The sequence below is a fragment of the Phaethon aethereus genome, assembly GCF_964289735.1.
Source record: "Phaethon aethereus genome assembly, chromosome: 8".
NCBI lineage: Eukaryota > Metazoa > Chordata > Aves > Phaethontiformes > Phaethontidae > Phaethon > Phaethon aethereus.
This window is the reverse complement of record NC_138584.1, coordinates 2,102,058-2,122,503: the sequence shown is the minus strand read 5'-3', so window position 1 is coordinate 2,122,503 and position 20,446 is coordinate 2,102,058.

Below are 20,446 nucleotides of genomic sequence, written 5' to 3'. Positions count from 1 at the left end.
ACACAGTTTAACACCTGTATGAGGTCAAATTTGTAGATGATATTGGTATTTGCGTGTCCACTGATAGCATCCAAACACTCTGAAATACATATGTCTTTAACTATGGCCATGGTAAAATGCCTGTTAAAACCTGAGCCTAAACTGATATAAACTGCTAACTTTGAAGCAATGCAGGTGATCTCACTTTGTTGTGCAAATGAAGGGGCATTTTTTGGATATTTACCTTTGTTCAATAATGGGACAAGGGGAAGTGAGAAGAGGGAGAAGGGGAGAGAAACTTGCTCCGGGAATTTGCTGTGACCCTAGTTCAGCTCTCCACTTTTGACAAGCAGTCAGAGCATCGGATAATTTCCTCCCCTGAACTGGCACAGAGTAACTCTACAAATGCTGTACAATGTTTCCCTATTAAGGAATACACTTTACAGGTGCTCGGTTTTCCATGTGGCTCGATATAAACAGTTAGCCAAGCAGGTACTATCTCTGTGGTCAGAGTGAGAGGGCTTTGCTCGCTTTTCCTCCTGAGCTGCCTTGCTCCTTAATGTTCCAGATGCCTGCCAGAGTTTGCCTTTTCTATGAAGAGCTCTGGCTAAACATTTCTGCACAGGAACTGGCAGTTTGTAGTCAAGATGTGAGTGGAAAAATGTGTGCGTGTGAGGGGTAGGAGAGGGGAGTGGAAAGGAAGAAAGCACATAGAAGCTATTTTCTGAGAAAGCTTTGGAGTTCAGGTTTTCTGTCAGGTGCCTTTGCCTTTGACAGGAGTCAGGACTCGCTGAATGGATAAAAGGGGAGAGAAGAAAAAAGCAAGACCGAAGCAATTTAAGATACTATCCAGTGTATCTAAGTGCTGGATATCATTCAATGGACAAGTTTAATTTAAGCAATGCTTCTACAGAGTATATTAACCTTTCTACCCTCCCTACCCCCATGCTGAGCAGTAACTGTCTTTTCTTGTTTTTAAAAAATATCTTACCAACTCTACTGCACCATTTTTAATATTCTCTTTGAAAGAGATATATCCCAGGAGTCATCTGATTGGAATCATGCTAATCCACCTGCTCTGTGCCCCAGTAAAGAAGGTAAATATAGATTTTAAATGGGCTTAATATGAAAAAAGCAGGGAGGTGGGAGAAGGGCAAGGCAGCAGCAGGAGTCAGGTTGTCTGGCAGCAGAATGGATGAAAACTATGTAGTTAGGAGGCCAAAATGAGTTTGAAGGAACCTGTGGGTACGTGGGTCAAATATTCTGCCAGTGTAAATGTCACAGGTGTGCTGACTTTGGTAAATCTGTGCCCATTTATTTCAATAGGACAGTTAGCAATGCTTTCTAGTACTAGTTAATTATAGCTGGTACCTTAGGTTCCTATCCATGCGCATGAGTTGCCCATGTTTTGTATCTTCTTTTCTTGTCTGGTCTCTGACATGACTTTTATAATGTCTCCTGAAATACTTGCTGACTTTATCTAGTGAGTTTGGCACCCGTGGCTTGGACAAACCTCCTCTCATTCAGTATTTGAGTAACAGTTCTAGTTAGGATAAATTGTGCTTTAAGCTGAATTTTTATGTCCTGTTTTTGTTGTTTGGGTTTTTTTTTGTTGTTGTTTAACTGGCATTTTCTATTTAACTTTTCAGTTAAGCTGTAAAAAAATGAAAATGAAAAACCTTCATATGCTTAAGTCTGATAAAAATGTTTTTGCCACCAAAATGCTCTGTGGACATGCAGAAGGGTTGTAGTCCTGACAGGATACTGGTAGTGTGCTAATAGTGTCAGAAGCTGATAGGTGTTCTCACCTATTTAATGTGCACAAAGCATCAGTGCACTTTACAGTGTGTATTAATGCATATTAGAGGTAGGTAATATTAGAGTCAACTCAGACTCCTCCATCAGCAAATGTCCAGGCCATTGCTTAAGGACAGCACTATACATTTTCTTCATGGCTTTCAGTACCTTAAAATCCAAGGAGACCCAGATATATCCAAGTATATTTGATAGCATTAATAGCATTTGATGGCACTATCTGGATTTTTCTTCCATGAATCAGTCCAATTGCTTATGCACTTGGGTGTACTTTAAACATCTACAACATCCTACGTCAAGTATTTGTACCGACATTAATACCTACTCTGAGGTCTCTTCTGTGAAGTCTGACTGGGTCAGGTGTTTGAATGAATTTAGAGAATAGCACTTGGACCATTGCATCTCCTTTGGCTTGGAGGTTTGACAGTGTTAGTCTATGAGGCCAGAGCAGTTCTTCCCACAGGGATGACTTCCAGGTCCAGCAGTAAGTACCTTTGTGTGCTAGAACAGCTACAAGTAACAATTGCAGTCGTTTCCAGTATTTGAATGAATCTATACTATACATATTGATCTTTATAGCTAGCCCTTTTCAGTGTTAAAAAGTGAAAAAGAAGCTGGAAAAATCAATGCATCAATAATTGAAACATTATGTTTTAGATTATAATGTGGGTGGCATGTTGAAATAAATTCATCCAGATGGCATCAGAACTCACCGTCTGGAATAATTTATCTAATGCATGTTAAGAACTAGTGTAATAATTTCAAGTAGGGGTCTGGATAAAAATGGCTCAATATATTTTGGAGCAGCTACAGTTCCTTCTGATTTTGTGTAATAGGTAAGTTCAGACACTTCACTTCTGAAAATGTGGTCTATGAGAATTTTTAATGGGCTCCACCACAAAGTCCTTTTTATATGACAAATAGGGCTGCAAGACCTCAGCTTGTTTGCAGAAAAGCCACAGATGAAAAACACTGACAGCCACTGCCCAAAAAAGAACAGCTGTATAATTTATGATGGGTCACCCATTTTGAATGTTGTAAAGTTATATCCAAAGCTGTCACCTTCATAGATTGAGTGACCTCTTGCAATAGTAAAGGTATAAAATAGAGGAACATATCTTACAACTTATTAATCTTTAGAAAAACAGTCAGAAGGATTTCTGACTGCTGTTTGCAGCTACCAAAAAGTATGAGACAAAACACTTCTATGAAAGTTTGTGGGGAAAATAAATAAGCATTTTGGAAAAAAAAGACTTTGCATCTTCTTTCTGGGTGGGATGACTTTGATCTTTAAATACTTACAAATGAATCCAAATAGAGTTTGGGGCTTTCTAAAGTTTGCATAAGTGATTTACACTTCAAAAGGCCCTGCAGTAAACACCAGTTAAGGTCCCAAAAGTATTCAAGATTATGATTAACTTGAGAAATCCTGTGTTAATAATTAGTGGGGTTGACTCCTGGGTGAAATTACATATGGGGGAAAAAAAATCATGTATCATCACACACTGGGTTCTGGACTTCGAAATCAGTTTCTGTTTTAAATCACAGTTAAGTATGTGATGGAACATTAGCATTTACATTTGAGTTCATAGGAACATCAAAAAATCATATAAAGGATGTTTAACAGCATTACAAAAATGTAGTTCACTTTTCTGTGACCTCTGTAGGGCCACATAAGTTGATAAACAATGCAATTTTTCTTATACCATCAACATACTATGGATCAAAGTTCTTCTTAGACACTGAAACAAGACCAAAACTTCTGTTCCTGTCTGAGATCACTGTTTAAATGTAAGTAAAGAAACATGAAATATGGCTTGACTACATGGAACAGCATTTCTATTGAACAGAGTGGGTATTTAAAAATAAAAATAAAGGCAAAGAAAGGTTAACCACCATCTAGTACTACAAGATGCATTCTGCTATCCTTTATGCCCAAAGCAGTATCAGTCCTTTCCACACAGTGAGAGTTTCCCTAGCCTGAGTTACAAAATCGTGTGGATGGGGTGAGACTGCTGAACATCATCTAGACCACTTCCCTCATTCAAAGCAGTTCCAGTTACAGAGGGTTGGTCAAGGTCTTTTCTGGTCAAGTTATGGGAATCTGCAAGGATGGAGATCTTACAGCCTCACTGGGCAACCTGTACCAGTGTTTGACCACTCACATGGTGGGGAAAAAAAAAATAATCCTTATATCTGAGAAATTTCTTGTGTTGCAATGTGTCTGTGTTGCCTCTTGTCCTAGCACTGTGGGAATGTGAGGAGAGTCTCGGTCTGTCTTCACTAATTTTCCCATTACATAGTTGAAAACAGATGTCAGATCTGCTGCTGAAGCCTTCTCTCCAGGCTGAACTTGTTCTCTTAGCCTCTCCTCACATATGCCCTAGTCATCAGGGTGGCATTTCAGAGCCCTGAGTGCACCATGTCCTGCAGCTCCTCTCCTGAAGGATGTAGAAGCCTCCACGTGCTACTTGAGAGCTGCGTTTACGCTCCAGTCCTCAGCCTCAGCACTTGCCTGAGCAAAGTTGTGGCTAAGTTTGTTAACGAAGTGGATCAGGACCATGGCAAAGGCAGACTGGGTCTTGTGTCTCATTTCTTCCTTTATCAAACTGCCTGAGGTATCAACACAAGATGTTAACCTCTTTACTTCAGTTGATGTGAATCATTATGACATCTCTAAAATCACTTTTATGCTATTTCTTATTATATCATCTGAGGTTCTGATCCATCTTTCATTTTCCACTGGGGCAGATACAGCTCCAGGCCAAATCGTGTCACATGTACCTCACTGCCTGATGAAAATGGGGGAAAATAATTATGCTTTTCTAATTTTTCACATTTCCTTCCATCTCATAAAGCCACACCTCCTCATTGCCATGAAAGAGTATTGGAGAAAGAGATATTTTTATTCTGCATTAGGCACCTAAAAAGTAAACATTAAAGTAACAAATGGCTATCTCACATGGATTAGCATGTGCACCACAGTTCTGTTACAGAACTGCCTTAGAGGGAAAAAGGCGGCTGCATATGTGAATTTGGACAGGCCACTCAAGGGATTTCAAGAGGTCATCTTGTTTATCCATCTTTTCTGCACCAGGATCAACTCTGTCTGAAGTTTTCTGGCAGAAGGCTGTTTAAGAATGTTATTAGAGACCTCGAATGACATACCATAACCTGCCTAGATAATTCATCCTAGTGCTTTACGACCCTCCCTACAAAAGGTTTTTCCTAGCCTTGTACCCTTTGCTACTCTTCGGAAGTTCATTCTTTTCTACCTATGCCCAGTGGACATACAGTTTTTTAGCCTGTTTTCTGCAGCAGATCTTTCCCAAATATCAATATTAGTATGTGTATGTATACATCCTTTTTAGAGTACCAAATAGCATTTAGCTACATTTATATACACAATGTAAGTGTGTATATGCACACAGAAACTGATAATTACCCTGCTCTAACCAAATCTGCCTCTTACAGACAAATCATTACTGAAAGTATACTATATAGTAAAGAAGGTGTAAAACATTTTGTTTATCAGAAAGTTTTAAAATTTTGAATGTCTAATAGTTGATCCTTAATAGCTCCTAGATGTACCCACCCAGAATATAACTGGCTGCACCAAGTGACATCTGTGATAAATACGCTATCAAAGACATTCATGCAGCGTCTGTCCATCCAAATATAATTTCTACAGTGGAGCACAATGCTCTTTGCTGTATTTCACTTGGCTAACAGTTACTCATTCAGCACTGGGAAGGCATGGCGTCCAAAGTGCAGTAAAAATATTTGGAACACATGAAAATGAAGACATTTCTTTAGTAGGAAGCAAATGCTAGGCCTTCTTTTGCTGCTGGAGAGGAAAAAAATTTAAAAGAATACTAAGAGCTGATACCTCACCAAAGTTTCAAAGCATATGTCCTTAACAAAACACCCTGAGAACGGTTGTTTCGATGGCATCAGTTTCATGACAACCATATTGGAGGCTGGATGCATGATTCCTAATAGCAGGAGCTATACACTGTTTTTTTAACACAGAATGCAAAAGACCCCTTAGGAAACTGCTAGCTAAATACCTTGGACCCATTTTTCCTGGAGGTACTAGGTACCACTGAAATTTTTCATCAGCAGTTGTTCCATCCCTCACTCCTCTAAAATGCAATACCGGTGCTGCTTTTGTCTCAATGCTCTTGTGTCTTCCTCTGAAAAATCCTGCTTTGTCATTTGTGATGTGAGGTAAATTACTGGATCTGCTATGTACCAAAACCCAGAATTTCTGAAAGTTGTGTATGCAGCAGTGTCCTTAAGCCAGACTATCTTGTTTCTTTTCACGGTTGACTCTAAATCACATAATTTAGAAGAAAGCTAAGGAAATAGCTTTATGTTGTGTGAATTCTATTAATTACTATACATAAATTCCTCATGCAGGTGTAACTGATACTACTGTAATTTCCATCCCTTTTCTCATTGGGCTCCCCTTTCTTTTTCCACATTCTCCTTCTCCTTACCATAGTCCTCTATTCTCCCATGTCTCATGGAGACATATGCTCATGGTGATAAACGAAATAGATGGTTGGACTAGATGATATCTAAAGATCATCTAAATGATACAAAATTATCTTTAAAGGTCCCTTCCAACGTAAACCATTCTATGGCCCTGTGATTCCTGTTTCTGCTTTCTCCCCTATCCTTGCACTAATGTCATTTTCTTGTAAACTCCAAAATTCTTATGATTTCCTTGCTGAGTAAGAGCTGAGTGAGGAAGACTTGCTTGGCCTCCTATGACCACCATGACTTTAGTAGTGAAGAAGTAAATAATGCAGAATTTTTTTTCTAGTGCTGCAGGTTTTATCATCAGCAGCGCTTCATCGAAGAAAACTGCTGTCAGAAGGGCTGTCGGACTCCTGAGTGTTATGTTTTTTCCCTCTTAAACTTGACTCAGTCCTTGGTTTTGTGCTTATAGTAAAAGGGTTTTTTTCTGAAAAGGCAAAATATATTTCACAGAGGGAACTTCTATGCCTGGGAAACCATGCAGAAATCTAAGTAGAACTCTTATTTGGGGCTATTATTAAAAAAAAGAAAAAAGCTTAGGCTTTCAATTATATTTAAATGACACAGTCTAAGCTGGCTGTACCCACTGTTCAGCCCCAGTACTACAATGTACCATTACTAGCCTTAAAATAGAAACTCTCCTAACCTCCCTTGCCTGTAATGAATTGCCTCCCTGTATCAAATTAAAACAAACAAACAAACAAACACAAACTTCTAGTGTTATTCTTTGGTTAGTTCTGGAGGAAATTTTCCCTTTACAGGGTTTTCAATGTTAGCATTTTCTGTGAGATTTTCACAAATATACATTTGTTGTGTCAAGCAAATATGTGTTAAGTATGGAAAACATAAATCTTCCAAAATGTTTTCTGCCTTCTTGATGATTATTTTAAAACTGCTGAAGTTATTGATGGCATTGTATGGTTTTCTTCATTTGTTCTGATGTTTGCTCCATCCCTTACTGGATATGGCAGGGACCATTGTCTCCAAGGATGAGGACAAGGCTCAGGTACTTAATGCCTTCTTTGCCTCTGTCTTTAATAGCCAGGCCAGGTATCCCCAGGGTATTCAGCCCCCCTGAGCTGGAAGACAGGCATGGAGAGCACAATAAACTCCCCATAATCCAGGAGGAAGCAGTTAAGGACCTGCTATGCCACCTGGATACCCACAAGTCTATGGGGCCCGATGGGATCCACCCAAGAGTACTGAGAGAGCTGGCAGAGGAGCTTGCCAAGCCACTCTCCATCATTTATCCGCAGTCCTGCTTAACAGGGGAGGTCCCAGATGACTGGAGGCTTGCCAATGTAACGCCCATCTATACGAAGGGCTGGAAGGAGGATCCTGGGAACTATAGGCCTGTCAGCCTGTCCTCCATACTAGGGAAGATCATGGAGTGGTTCATCTTGAGAGTGCTCACAGGGCATCTGCAGGACAACCAAGGGATCAGGCCCAGCCAGCATGGGTTCATGAAAGACATGTCCTGCTTGACCAACCTGATCTCCTTCTATGACCAGGTGACCCGCCTAATGGATGAGGGAAAGACCGTGGACGTTGTCTACCTGGACTTTACTAAAGCCTTTGACAGCATCTCCCACAGCATTCTCCTGGAGAAGCTGGTGGCTCGTGGCTTAGACAGGTTTACTCTTCGCTGGGTAAAGAACTGGCTGGATGGCCAAGCCCAGAGAGTTGTGGTGAACGGCGTTAAATCCGGCTGGCGGCCGGTCACCAGTGATGTTCCCCAGGGTTTGGTTCTAGGGCCGATCTTGTTCAATATCTTTATCGGTGATCTGGATGAGGGGATTGAGTGCTCCCTCAGTAAGTTTGCAGATGACACCAAGCTGGGTGGGAGTGTTGATCTGCTGGAGGGCAGGAGGGCTCTGCAGAGGGATCTGGACAGGCTGGATCGATGGGCAGAGGCCAACTGTATGAGGTTTAACAAGGCCAAGTGCCGGGTCCTGCACTTGGGTCACAACAACCCCATGCAACACTGCAGACTTGGGGAGGAGTGGCTGGAGAGATGCCCAGTGGAAAGGACCTGGGGATGCTGGTTGAGAGCCGGCTGATCATTAGCCAGCAGTGTGCGCAGGTGGCCAAGAAGGCCAACAGCGTCCTGGCCTGTATCAGCAATTGTCTGGCCAGCAGGAGTAGGGAAGTGATTGTGCCCCTGTACTGGGCACTGGTGAGGCTGCACCTGGAATCCTGTGTTCAGTGTTGGGGCCCTCACTACAAGAAGGACGTTGAGGTGCTGGAGCGTGTCCAGAGAAGGGCAATGAAGCTGGGGAGGGGGCTGGAGCACAAGTCTGATGAGGAGCGGCTGAGGGAACTGGGGTTGTTTAGTCTGGAGAAGAAGAGGCTGAGGGGAGACCTTATCGCTCTCTACAACTACCTGAAAGGGGGTTGTGGCGAGGTGAGTGTTGGTCTCTTCTCCCAAGTAACTAGTGATAGGATGAGAGGAAATGGCTTCAAGTTGCGCCAGGGGAGGTTTAGATTGGATATAAGGAAAAATTTCTTCACCGAGAGGGTGGTCAGGCATTGGAACAGGCTGTCCAGGGAGGTGGTGGAGTCACCATCTCTGGAAGTGTTCAAAAAACATGTGGATGTGGCGCTTGAGGACATGGTTTAAGCGACACGGTGGCACTGGATTAATGGTTGGACTTCATGATCTTGAAGGTCCTTTCCAACCTTAGTGATTCTGTGATTGCTGGTTTATTTTCTGTTATACTTAAGACTTTTTCAAATTCAGAGGCTTGCATTTTGAGTGCCTGGTTTCCATTGAAATAAAGGAAATTAGATGACTGATCCCTTGAGTGTCAGGAAAAAATAATTGTTGTATGCTTGGCCCTGTATCCACGGAGGACAGTAGACAGTCTTCTAATCTCCTCTGTGATCTAATGGACTTTGTGTACCAAGTTGGTTCACATTGCAAGTTATAATACAGAATATAATATCCCATCCTATGTGATATTTTGCTGATTTTATTTGATAAGTTTTATTTCCACTGGAATAATTTCCTTTGCATTTACAAATAAATTTTAAACCATAAATATGATTAAACAATGCAAAACAATTTTTTTCTTTCAAATTATCTTGATGCCCACACACATATTTCCTATGTAGGGAAAAGCTATGGGGTGGGTGGGTGTATTCAGCAGTATTTTGAGAAAGGTTTGTGCTTTTCATGGGATAACTCAAGCTGGAAAGGACTTCAGGAGGTCCTCGTCTGACCTCGTGCTCAAAGCAGGTCAGCTCTGGGGTCACACCAAGTTGCTCAAGCCTTGATCCCACTGGGCCCTAAAAAAGCCCCAGTATGGAGACAGCATAACCTCTCTAGGTAGCCTGTTCTGTCACCTCATTATCTTCAAATATATTTCCATATATCCAGCTGGAAACCATCCTGTTTCAGCTTATAACTGATGTCTGTTGTTTTCCCAGGGTGCAACTCCATTGAGAGCCTGTATCTACCTTCTCTAGGCACTTCTTTTTAGCACTGGTGAGGCCACACCTGGCGTGCCTTGTCCAGTTCTGGGCTTCCTGGTTAGAAGAGAGACATGGACATACTGGCTTGAGTCCAGGGGAAGGGTCGCTAAGCTGATGAAGGGACTGGAGCACCTCTCCTATGCGGGAAGGCTGAGAGAGCTGGGGCTGTTCAGCCTGGAGAAGAGAAGGCTCCGGGGCATCTTATCAATGTAGACAAATACCTGCAAGGGAGGGTGTGAAGATGACAGAGCCAGGCTCTTCATGATGCCCAGAGACAGGACCAGAGGCAACGGGCACACACTGCAACACAGGAGGTTCCCTCTGAATGTCAGGAAACCCCTCCTTACTGTGAGGGTGACCGAGCACTGGCACAGGTTGCCCCAGGGAGGTTGGGAAGTCTCCGTCCGTGGAGCAGATATTAAAGCACTGTCTGGACACAGTCCTGGGCAATTGGCTCTAGGTAGTCCTGCTTGAGAAGGGGTACTGGACCAGATGACCTCCAGAAGTGTCTTCAAACCTCAACTGTCCTGTGATTCTCAATCCCCTGCCTGCAGGCAGGGCCAGCTGCTGTCGGGTGCCCCCGAAGCCCTCCTTACCTTTGGCTGAACCAGCCCCACTCCCGCTCCAGCCCCAAACCCCCTGGGGGCTTCCATTAGCCTTGCTGCAGTTTTTTGGATACCTTTCCTGTAGTGGGTTCCCCCAAACTGGTTGCAGTAACAGGGGATGATAACGTTTCTCAATTCACAGGCTACGCTCCTGTGGATAACAGCCCCCATGTGGTAGCACCGTCACCTGGTGGCTCTGTGCTTCGGCCAGATTACCCCTCCCATAGGGAGGGTCACTGTCACACCAGTCCCAGGGAGGGTCCCCAGCATTCCCTGTAGCCCCAGACCCAGATGGGGGCATCATCCCTGAGGGCTGAGGCTGCTACGATGGGTTACTCTCTCCACATACTTGCCATGTGGCAAATGGGGGACTGAACCCTGTGGGGCATAGCCACCACTGTTCTTCAGTCCCATTCTGTCTGGACAAGCATCTAGATTTCTTTCTGCATCCCCTTACACCAGTTGCCCTGCTAACTGCAAAAATCTCAATTATTGCCATCCTAGCAGCTAACTCATTGTCCCCACAGCAGCTGTCTGGTAGCCCAACACTATCTAGTCAGCAGGCACTTAAAGACCCTTTTTAATCAAGAACTGGAGAAACTGGAAACTGGAGCTATAAGTGGCAAAGCCCCTAGAAGCTACCAGAAGCAGTTAAAACAAACAATCAAAATTTAAAAACCCTATTATTAGAAAAAAAACCAAACAAAACCAACAAGCAACCTCACAAACAGGAGGTGAGATAAAATTTTTAAAATTAAGCGAAAAAAACCACATAATAAAAGAAGTTGTGGACTAGATATACTATACGTATCTATACAGGTTGCTTTATTTGCGTTTTATAGTCCATTAGGCAGATATACCCTCATTTTTCCTGTATACTTCCCAAAGGATAAGTAAGTTTTATGCCAGCATTTTTTTTAATTCCCCTTTGAGCTAGTATGTCTACGTTATATACAGTTGCTTTGCTCTACTTACAATTTTAACAGAATGAGTGTAAGAATAGAGGCTCTTCCCTTAGGGAAAGTTCACGCCAGTCAGCCTATCGCTTCTTTCCTGGATCAACCCCCTTCCCCCCCTCCAAGAGTTTAGGGGTTGGTATATGTGCATACTCTTTTTACATGAATTCTCTGTGAATTATCTTAAATAACAAGTGTTTATGAATGACAGTAGGTAAGCAATTCACATCATTGCCAGTTGTCAATACATCAGTGCACACTCTCAGGTCTACCAGTTTTACTTTTGGAGATCAGCCATTGCCTAAGCAACAGTTTCCAACTGAATTAATTACTGCTTAGTACAGCAATATGTTCTGCTCTGTTAAGTTAGCCATCTGCTCTTCCTTTTCAGCTTGGTTGTCCTTCCATAGTGAATTATTTAACTTAATGTAAGCTATTTAACAATGCACATCAGAAGCCCTTTGACCACCAGAGGCGTTGTTGAATTATCAGGATACATTCAAAGCAATGTGATATTCCCTAGGAAAGGTGCCAGTTTTGTGACAGTGCGTATTTCAAATGCACCTAAGTGAGTCAGCTTAACCTCCTCTCCCAAACAAGGTTGTGAAGTTCCTGCGGAATTGTGGCTAACTTAGAAGCAATGAACGGTCCTATTTACTGTAGGTTGTGTTTGCAGCCCATGTTACATTGCCATGCTTTCCTGGACTCCCACATGAAGCAGAGGCCAGACAAGTACATTAACAACCATTTGTTCCTTCTAAATACAGATGGGTAGTGGTTAGATGGTTCCAGACCACTGGCATCTCTCATGCCATGAAGAACGCTACTGTCTGGACTTCTCAGCTGGAAATTTGGTGCCACTTTCATTTGAATGTCCTGAAAACTGAGGCTCCCTGCAGATTTAGTCTATATTTGTTAGAAGTATGTTGGACATGATTTTATAAGTGTATTTTGTCAAATAGCTTTTGCCTTTCTAGAGTACTTTGGAATTTGAGGTTTCCCTTGTTTTATATATATATGTGTGTGTTTATACATATACATATACATATACATATACATATACATATATATATTATGTGACCACTTTTGTCGAGCCTTAAAAATAATGTTTAATGATTTTGTATGAAAAGCCAATTAGTCACTTGAAAAAGCATATTAGTCAAACACTCACTTTGTTACAGTAGCGCAGTGTACAATGAAACTCTACAAAACCAGAACAGTGTTACCATGTGCTCTCTTTAGTTAAATATGCATTCAAGGTTCACTGTAGACTATAGCCTTAAATTAATAATTTTACTTTTGTTTGGAAAATTTCATTCTAAACCACAAATGTACATTTGAGATACTAATTTTTAGTATGCAACAGCAGATGGAAGGGTCAGGTTTTGTTGTCATTATTAATAGATCTGAGGAGAGTGTGCTTACACACCAGTTTTTTGCTATATACTGGTAAGAAGTTTATTAAAACTCTTCATAACAAGGTATCTACTGCAGCATAATGAAAAGAGTTGCCTTTCCCTGTTTTGTCTTGTATGGAAACAAGCTCTTATCATTCTCTCTTTGCCAGTTACTTACTACACATGTAATAAGATTTTTTCTGAATTGTATAGCATATGGAATTCAAAGGGTGCCTGAAAGTAAGATGGAATAGAGTTCATGTTGGAAAAAAGAATGACAACTTGTAGTGAATTAGAAGTGACAATTGTCAGAAAAGAAAGCAAGCATTTGCTCAAATTAAGGCAAAAAAACATTCCTAAGAGACTTGAAAGAGTGAGTTTTCACGTTGGAGGTTTCTCTATTCATGTTACTCAAAACCAGCAAAACTAAAGGAATTGAGATCATCTGCTTAAGTATCACAGCAAGACATCTTTAATTGTGAAGTATCGCAAGCTCTTCTGTTAAGCTGAAATAGATTCTCATTTTACAGGAACACTGCGGTAGGCTGTAATGCACTAAACAAGACTCCAAACATTATTTATCATCGTATGTCATAGTAGGTATATTGCTAGTGACCACTTATTAGAATCTTTCAGCTTATGCAGCAAAAATAAGGGAAAACATAATAAATTTAGCTGTAGGGCTTTCTTCATTTTGGAAAGCGATAACCTGCAGTAGTTGGCTGTGTATTTAAAGAAGGCTTCCCTCAGGTAGCTGTCTATGTAATGACTAGTATCAAAAGATATTCATGCACCTTTCTCTGAAACATCTGTTCAGCTACTGGCAGAATCAAGATAGTACATTAATTCAATAATAAGCTAATTTGATAGGGTTTTATTGTTGTTTCTCATAAACAACCATTTCTAAAATTAGCATTCCTATATATAGCTGGGCATGTCATATTAATAGAAAAATGTTTTAAAGGAAGACGTGTTGTTCTAGAGTTATTTACTTACTTAATACTAAAAATATTCCCTGGATTACCCATGACCCTGTAACATCTCCAATTAGAACGTTCTCACTGAGATCAGGAGTTCAAAAACATGTTTAAAAAGTGTGCTATGCACATGTTGATAAATTAGTATAGTCCAGCTGAGCTGATCCTGCCTGCCCAGTTCACCTCAGTGTAAAAGAAAGCTGTTCTGTTCAAATCTGAAAAATGCATCTAAGAAATTATTCCACTAAATCAAATCATTCCAATGTAGATATACCACTGAAATAAAATAATTACTTATAGAAGCTGCTTCTCCATCATATGCAAAACTTATCTCTTCCCTTTCTATTCCTAGCACTCTATATATTTAAAACAGTTTCACATTTATCTCCGTCGCCGAGCTGGTATATACCAGCTATTCAGGCAAAGGGCTGCTCCAAAATGAGCCACTGAGGCGATGGTGCCGGGGGACCCTTCCTAAAGCGGCAGAGCCGCGCAGGTGCAGGCAGAGAGAGGGGGGGTCCCGGACCCCTACTCCGGGCCGGCAGCGCGCGCTCCTGGCCAGCAGCAGCGCTGGCTCCACGTGGACGGGACAGGAGCGGCGGAGGCCAAAAACCCCACGTGCCGGAGCGGCCCCCAGGAGCGCGAGCGGCAGCTCGCGCAGGGCAGGCACGCGGGCGGGGTGCAGCCGCCCCCGGCACTCAGGGCTCTCCCGAGGAGCGGCCACCGCCCGTCCTGCAGAGGCCCCGCTGTGGTCTCCGCTCGGCCGAAGGCCGCGGCCAGAAGGAACATGGCGGCCCAGGCCGAGCTCCCGCTCGAGCACGCGGCTGTCCCGGTGTCCGGCTGCGGGCAGGGCCCGAGCCTGTCGCTCGTGCCGGAGGCGGCGGAGGCAACACCCGTGTGCGGTGCGGCCGGGTGAGCGACCTGCTCAGCCTGGGGGCAGAGCGGGCAGAGGCCGTGGGGAGGCTGAGGGGTACCGGGGAGTGCGAGAGGGAAGGGGGTCGGTGGAGCCGCCCCCGGCCGTCCCTGAGGCGGGGGTAGCCGGTGGAGGCTCCACAAGCAGCGGGGGATGCCCTGCCCTCCTGCTGAAGGAGGGACCTGAGAGACGCGGGGGAATGGAAGCAGGTCCCTGCTGGGGACGGCAGGCGGATCCCCTCCCGGCCTCCCGCACCGTCCCGGCTGCCCTCACACAACAGGCATGGGGCTCTGGAACCTGGGGGCCAGGCCCATGAGGACCCTGATGAAGGTCCATCCAGGGGGGTGCCGAGGGTGGGTCAGCCAGCCCCACGCATCAAGACGTCCTCTCTTAGGAGAAAAAGGAGGGTAATTGTCGTAGGTGACTCCCTGCTGGGGGTACGGAGGGCCCAATATGCCAACCGGATCCAATCCACAGGGAAGGCTGCTGCCTCCCCAGGGCTGGGTGGGAGATGGCACCAGGAAACTCCCCGGACCGGTTCGGTCCACTGATTACTGCCCGCTGTTGGTCATGCAGGTTGGCAGCCATGAGATTGCACAAATAAGTCCAAAAGTGATTAAAAGGACTTCAGAGCGCTGGGGCGACTGGTCGATGGAGCAGGAGCACAGGTAGTGTTTTCATCAGACCCTTCAGTGTCAGGGAGGAACACTGACAGGAACAGGAAAACACACCTGGTTAACACGTGGCTCAGAGGCTGGTGTTGTCAGCAGAATTTGGGGATTTTTGACCATGGGGCTGTTTACACAGCACTGGGCCTGCTGGCAGCAGATGGAGTGCAGCTGTCTGCAAGGGGGAAAAGGATTCTCGCTTACAAGCTGGCAGGCCTCATCGAGAGGGCTTTAAATGAGGTTCAAAGGGGGAAGGGCATGAAATCAGGCTCACTAGAGATGACCCTAGGGGTGGCATGCCGATATTAGGGATGAAATCGATAGCCCAGCTCAAGTGCATCTACACCAATGAACACAGCATGGGTACCAAACAGGAGGAGCTGGAAGCCATTGTGCAGCGGGACAGCTATGATGTAGTCACCATCATAGAAACATGGTGGGATGACTCTCATGACCGGAGTGCTGCAATGGATGGCTATAAGCTCTTCCAAAGGGATAGGCATGGAAGGAGAGGTGGTGGGGTGGCTCTGTATGTTAGGGAGAGTTTTGATTGTATAGAAATCAACAACTGTGAAGACCAAGTTGAGTGCTTATGGGTAAGGACGAGGGGGAAGGCCAACGAGGCAAATATCCTGCTGTGAGTCTGTTATACACCACCTAACCAGCATGAAGAGGCAGATGAAACATTCTATAAGTGACTGTCAGAAGTCTGGCAATCACCAGCCCTTGTTCTTCTAGGGAACTTCAATCTACCAAACATCTGCTGGGTGTATAACACAGCCGAGAGGAAACAGTCTAGGAGGTTCCTGGAGTGCGTGGAGGATAACTTCCTGATACAGCTGGTGAGTGAACCTACCAGGAGAGGTGCCTTGCTTGACCTGCTGTATACAAACAGAGAAGGATGGGTGGGAGATGTGGTGTTTGGAGGCCATCTTGGGCTTAGCGACCATGACAGGATAGAATTGTCAATTCTTGGTGAATTAAGAAGGAGGGTCAGCAAAACAACTACCATGGACTTCCTGAGGGCAGACTTTGGCCTGTTCAGGTCACTGATAGAGAGAGTCCCTTGGGAGATTGTACTGAGGGGCAAAAGGGTCCAGGAAGGCTGGACAGTCTTCAAGAAGGAAATCTTAAAGGCGCAGGAGCAGGAAGCCCCCACGTGCAGTAAGACGAAATTGTGGGGAAGATGACCGATGTGGCAGAAGACGGAGTTTTTGCTGGGACAAGGGGAAAAAAAGGAGAATTTATCACCTTTGGAAGAAGGGGCAGGCAAATCAAGAAGAGTATACGGATCTCGCTAGGTCATGCAGAGAAAAAATTAGAAAGGCAATGAAGATGGGGCTGGAGGGAGAGGCTGCCAGTGGGACGTGGGGGAAGGCTGGGGGGGGAAGACGGCCAGCCACGCCCGGCCCCGGGCTCTTCTGTGGGGCGCAGCCGGTGCCGGGATGGCCGAGGCCCGTGCAGCCCCGCAGCAATGCCCCCGAGGCGGAGAGCAGCTGGGAACTGAGCTCGGCCTGGCTGTCGTGGCCAGGAGCTGCCCTGACACCAGGCCCGGGCTGGCCAGCACGGCGGGGGCCGCTGCGCCGACACAGCCGCCTCCATCCCGCGCCTCCTCCTTCCCCCACAGGTGCGCCACAGGCAGCCACAGGCAGCAGCGCAGCACAGCTGGACCAGCATGTCGCCCCTCCATGGGGACCGGCTGCCGCCAGTCCCCGGCCCGGCGAGCTCCCAGAGCACTGGGGGCCTGTGCACACAGGTAAGGGTCTCAAGGGGGATGGGGCCCAGCGCCTTCCCGAGGCCGGGAGGTGCCGAAGGCAAGGCGGGAGGTGCCGGAGGGGACAGGTGCGGACCTGCAGCAAGCTGAGACCCCCGTGCCGTGCCTGGCCGGCTGCCGGGGCACATCGGGGGTGCTCCCTGGGCCTGGGGAGGGCCACGTGGGGTCCAGCCCTCTCCTGAGCTGGCTCTGGTGGCAGGGCGGCAGCCACCCGCGGGGCTGAGTGCTGCCCTCAGAGCTGGCAGGACGGCCTGGGCGCAGGGGGTTTCCCACTGGGATGTGGGGGAAAAGGACCAGAGGCACGCGGCCTTTCTCCACCCCTTCTCTTGCAGGCGGACAGGCGGGAGGCCTGGGGGGCGCTGCCCCGCATCAAGGGCACACGGCGAGAAAGCACGGCCGTGCCACACTTGCCGCGTTGCCCAGGGCTTGAAGCGACACAGGCAGCTGCACCCTGGCGCGCACCTGCAGCTCCAGCGGCAGCATCGGCAAACGTCACCAAGCTGCCCCCCCTGCCAGCAGCAGCCTCCGGTTCTTCTTGGAAAGGCGGAGCACATGCCGTGGGCCTGGCGGCCAGCGGCCACCGAGAGCTTGTGCCACCTGCTCAGGACATCCTTGATGACTGGGGCATGGCAGCGAGGGCTGAGAGAAGATGGGGACCTGCCCCACACAGCCCCACAACCCACAATGTCGCTCTGGAGGCCTCCGTCCAGGCGTTGGCGTCAGGGGTCCTGAGTCACGCCGCAGCCGCCAGCTGGGAACACGGCCAGCAGCTGGCGGCACAGGGACCCCTTACACACCCCGTTCTGGCGTCACCGGCAAGAAGAGCTGAGGTGCAGGCTGCGTGGGCTTGCAAGGTCCCTGCAGCTCCGCCAGGGCTTCATCCCTACGCTCAGTGGGGTACCAGGGCTGCCGGCAAGGCCTATGAACCAGCCTCCCTGGGGAGCTGCACCGAATGGCTCTGTGAATGGCCGACGGCAAGGCAGGGCCGTCGTCTGCCACCCTTGCGACACGCACGCGGCGCGCCGCTGCGCACAGGGCCCAGCAGTGCTCCAAGGCGTCTTGTGCTCGTGCAACTCAAGGTGGTGGATATGGAGGAGCTGGAGGAAGAGGACGATGATGAAACCGATGAAGACCTGTCAGGAGAGAGTCTGCTGGAGGAAGAGTACGATGATGAAACCGATGAAGACCCGTCAGGAGAGAGTCTGCTGGAGGAAGACATCTCCACCTACACCATCTGCGACAGCTCCGGTCTGCCAGGACTCGTCCAGGAGCTAGATGCAGGCCCCCAGGAGGTGTCCAGCTCGCCCAGCAGCATGGCCGGAGACACCGCGGGAGAGGCAGGCGGCTACGCAGAGCGTGCATCTCCTGCCCTGTCACAAGACTCGGATGCAGAACCAGCAGAGCCTCACCTGGCCGGAGGTCCCGGCGACGAGGGGCACCGCGAGCCTCTCCTCATACCAGCGCCTGAGGACACCGACTTCTCAGCTTCTCCATTGCCTGGAGGCTCCTGTGAGGAGAGTCAAAGTGCGACTCTCCCTGCATCAGCGCCTGAAGATGCAGAACCGTTGGCTCCTCCCTCGCCTGCGGCCGTGCCCCAGGCGGACAACGACGGTGCCCAAACTGTCGTCACTGCTCAGGGCACCCGGAATGAGGAGGACTTTGCAGCGAGGGAAGAAGGCCAGGGGTCTGCCTCTGATAGCCCCGTGAGCGGTTACGCTTTTGTGGACGTGCTGCTGGAAGAGTCGGAAGACGAAGAGGTCTCTGACAGAGAGGCAGTGCCAGCAGACTCTTCCCTGGACAGTGATTCCTGGGACGAGGGGTACAGAGCACCCGTCCCCTCAGCAGAGCCCGAAGATTCAGAGCTGTCGGCTTCTGCGTCACCTGCAGAGCCCGACCCCGTGGAGGAGGCCGACGCAGCATGCTCGGAGGGTAGCCATGCCCAGGCCGCCGCTCCTCAGGAAAAGGGGGAACAATTGGCCTGGGGACCGACAGGAGCTTGCTCGGTGCCTGCCCAGCCCCTCGCCTCCAGCCCTCCTTCCCCCGCAGGCATGGCTGCCCTCCCGCGCCCCCCGGCTCGCCGGCGATGGCACTGGGTCGTCAGGACGGCCCGTCGGGCCCTGCGCTGGGCTTTCTCCTGCAGCTGCCTGACGGGACAGGGCGAGCAGCGGCGCCCAGCTGCCAGCGCCAGACGGCGGGTCCCCCAAGACGGCTCACAGCTCTGAGGATGCGCAGTTCCCGGAGGGGACGGCACAGGGAGCCACGCGATGCCTGGATGGTGCCCAAGGCAGTCAGCTGCCCCAAGGATGTCCTGCTGCCGGCCTCGGGCTGTCTGTGGCCGCTTTCTGCTCTAAATAAACGAACTTGTGAAGCTTTTTCCCCAGCGCTGCTCTGGGCCAGGTCTGATTCTGTACGGAGTCTCCTTCCCTCACTCCTTGTTGAGAGAGTCGCTCAAGTCCTCACTCCCTTGCAAGCACTGCCCGGGCTGCAGGACTGCCCTTGCTGCCCACGATGCACACTGGAGTGGGCCCATGTGAACCTCAGGAGGTTCAACAGGCCAAGTGCTAGGTCCTCCTAGTTTACTGTCATCGGCAAACTTACTTCATGTACCTTTGATTCCTGTGTCCAGATCGTTTCTAGAAAGCAGTCAAGATCCCCGGCCCTAACATTGAGCCCTGGGGAACCCCACTGTGACTGGCCGTCAGCCTGGTGTAACTCCATCTACGGCAACTCTTTGAGCCCAACCCGTCAGCCAATTGCTCACCCAGCGTACGATGGCCTTCTCTAGCTGTGTGCTGGGCAGTTAGAATCACTAAGGTTGGTAAGGACCTTTAAGATCATCAAGTCCCACCATCAACCTGACACCACCATGCCCACTAAACCATGTCCCAAATTGCCACGTCCACACGTTTTTTGAACACTTCCAGTGATGGTGACTCTACCACTGCCCTGGACAGCCTGTTCCAATGTTTGACCACTCTCTCAGTACAGACATTTTTCCTAATATCCAGTCGAAACCTCCCCTGGCACAACGTGAGGCCATTTCCTCTCGTTCTATCGCTAGTTTCTTGGGAGAAGAGGCCAACACCCACCTCACTACAACCTCCCTTCCAGGTAGTTGTAGAGAGCGATAAGGTCTCCCCTCAGCCTCCTCTTCTCCAGACTAAACAACCCCAGTTCCCTCAGCCGCTCCTGTAAGGATCTGGAAGAGCCCAGGCCCTTAGCGGTCGATATGATTCGCCCCCGTGGAGAATAAAACACAAACGAGGTGAGGTATCGGTTGGGAAGGCTCCAAGCTTTATTGGCGAAGAAAGGAGAGAGAGAGAGAGAGAAGCAGAAAGGAAAA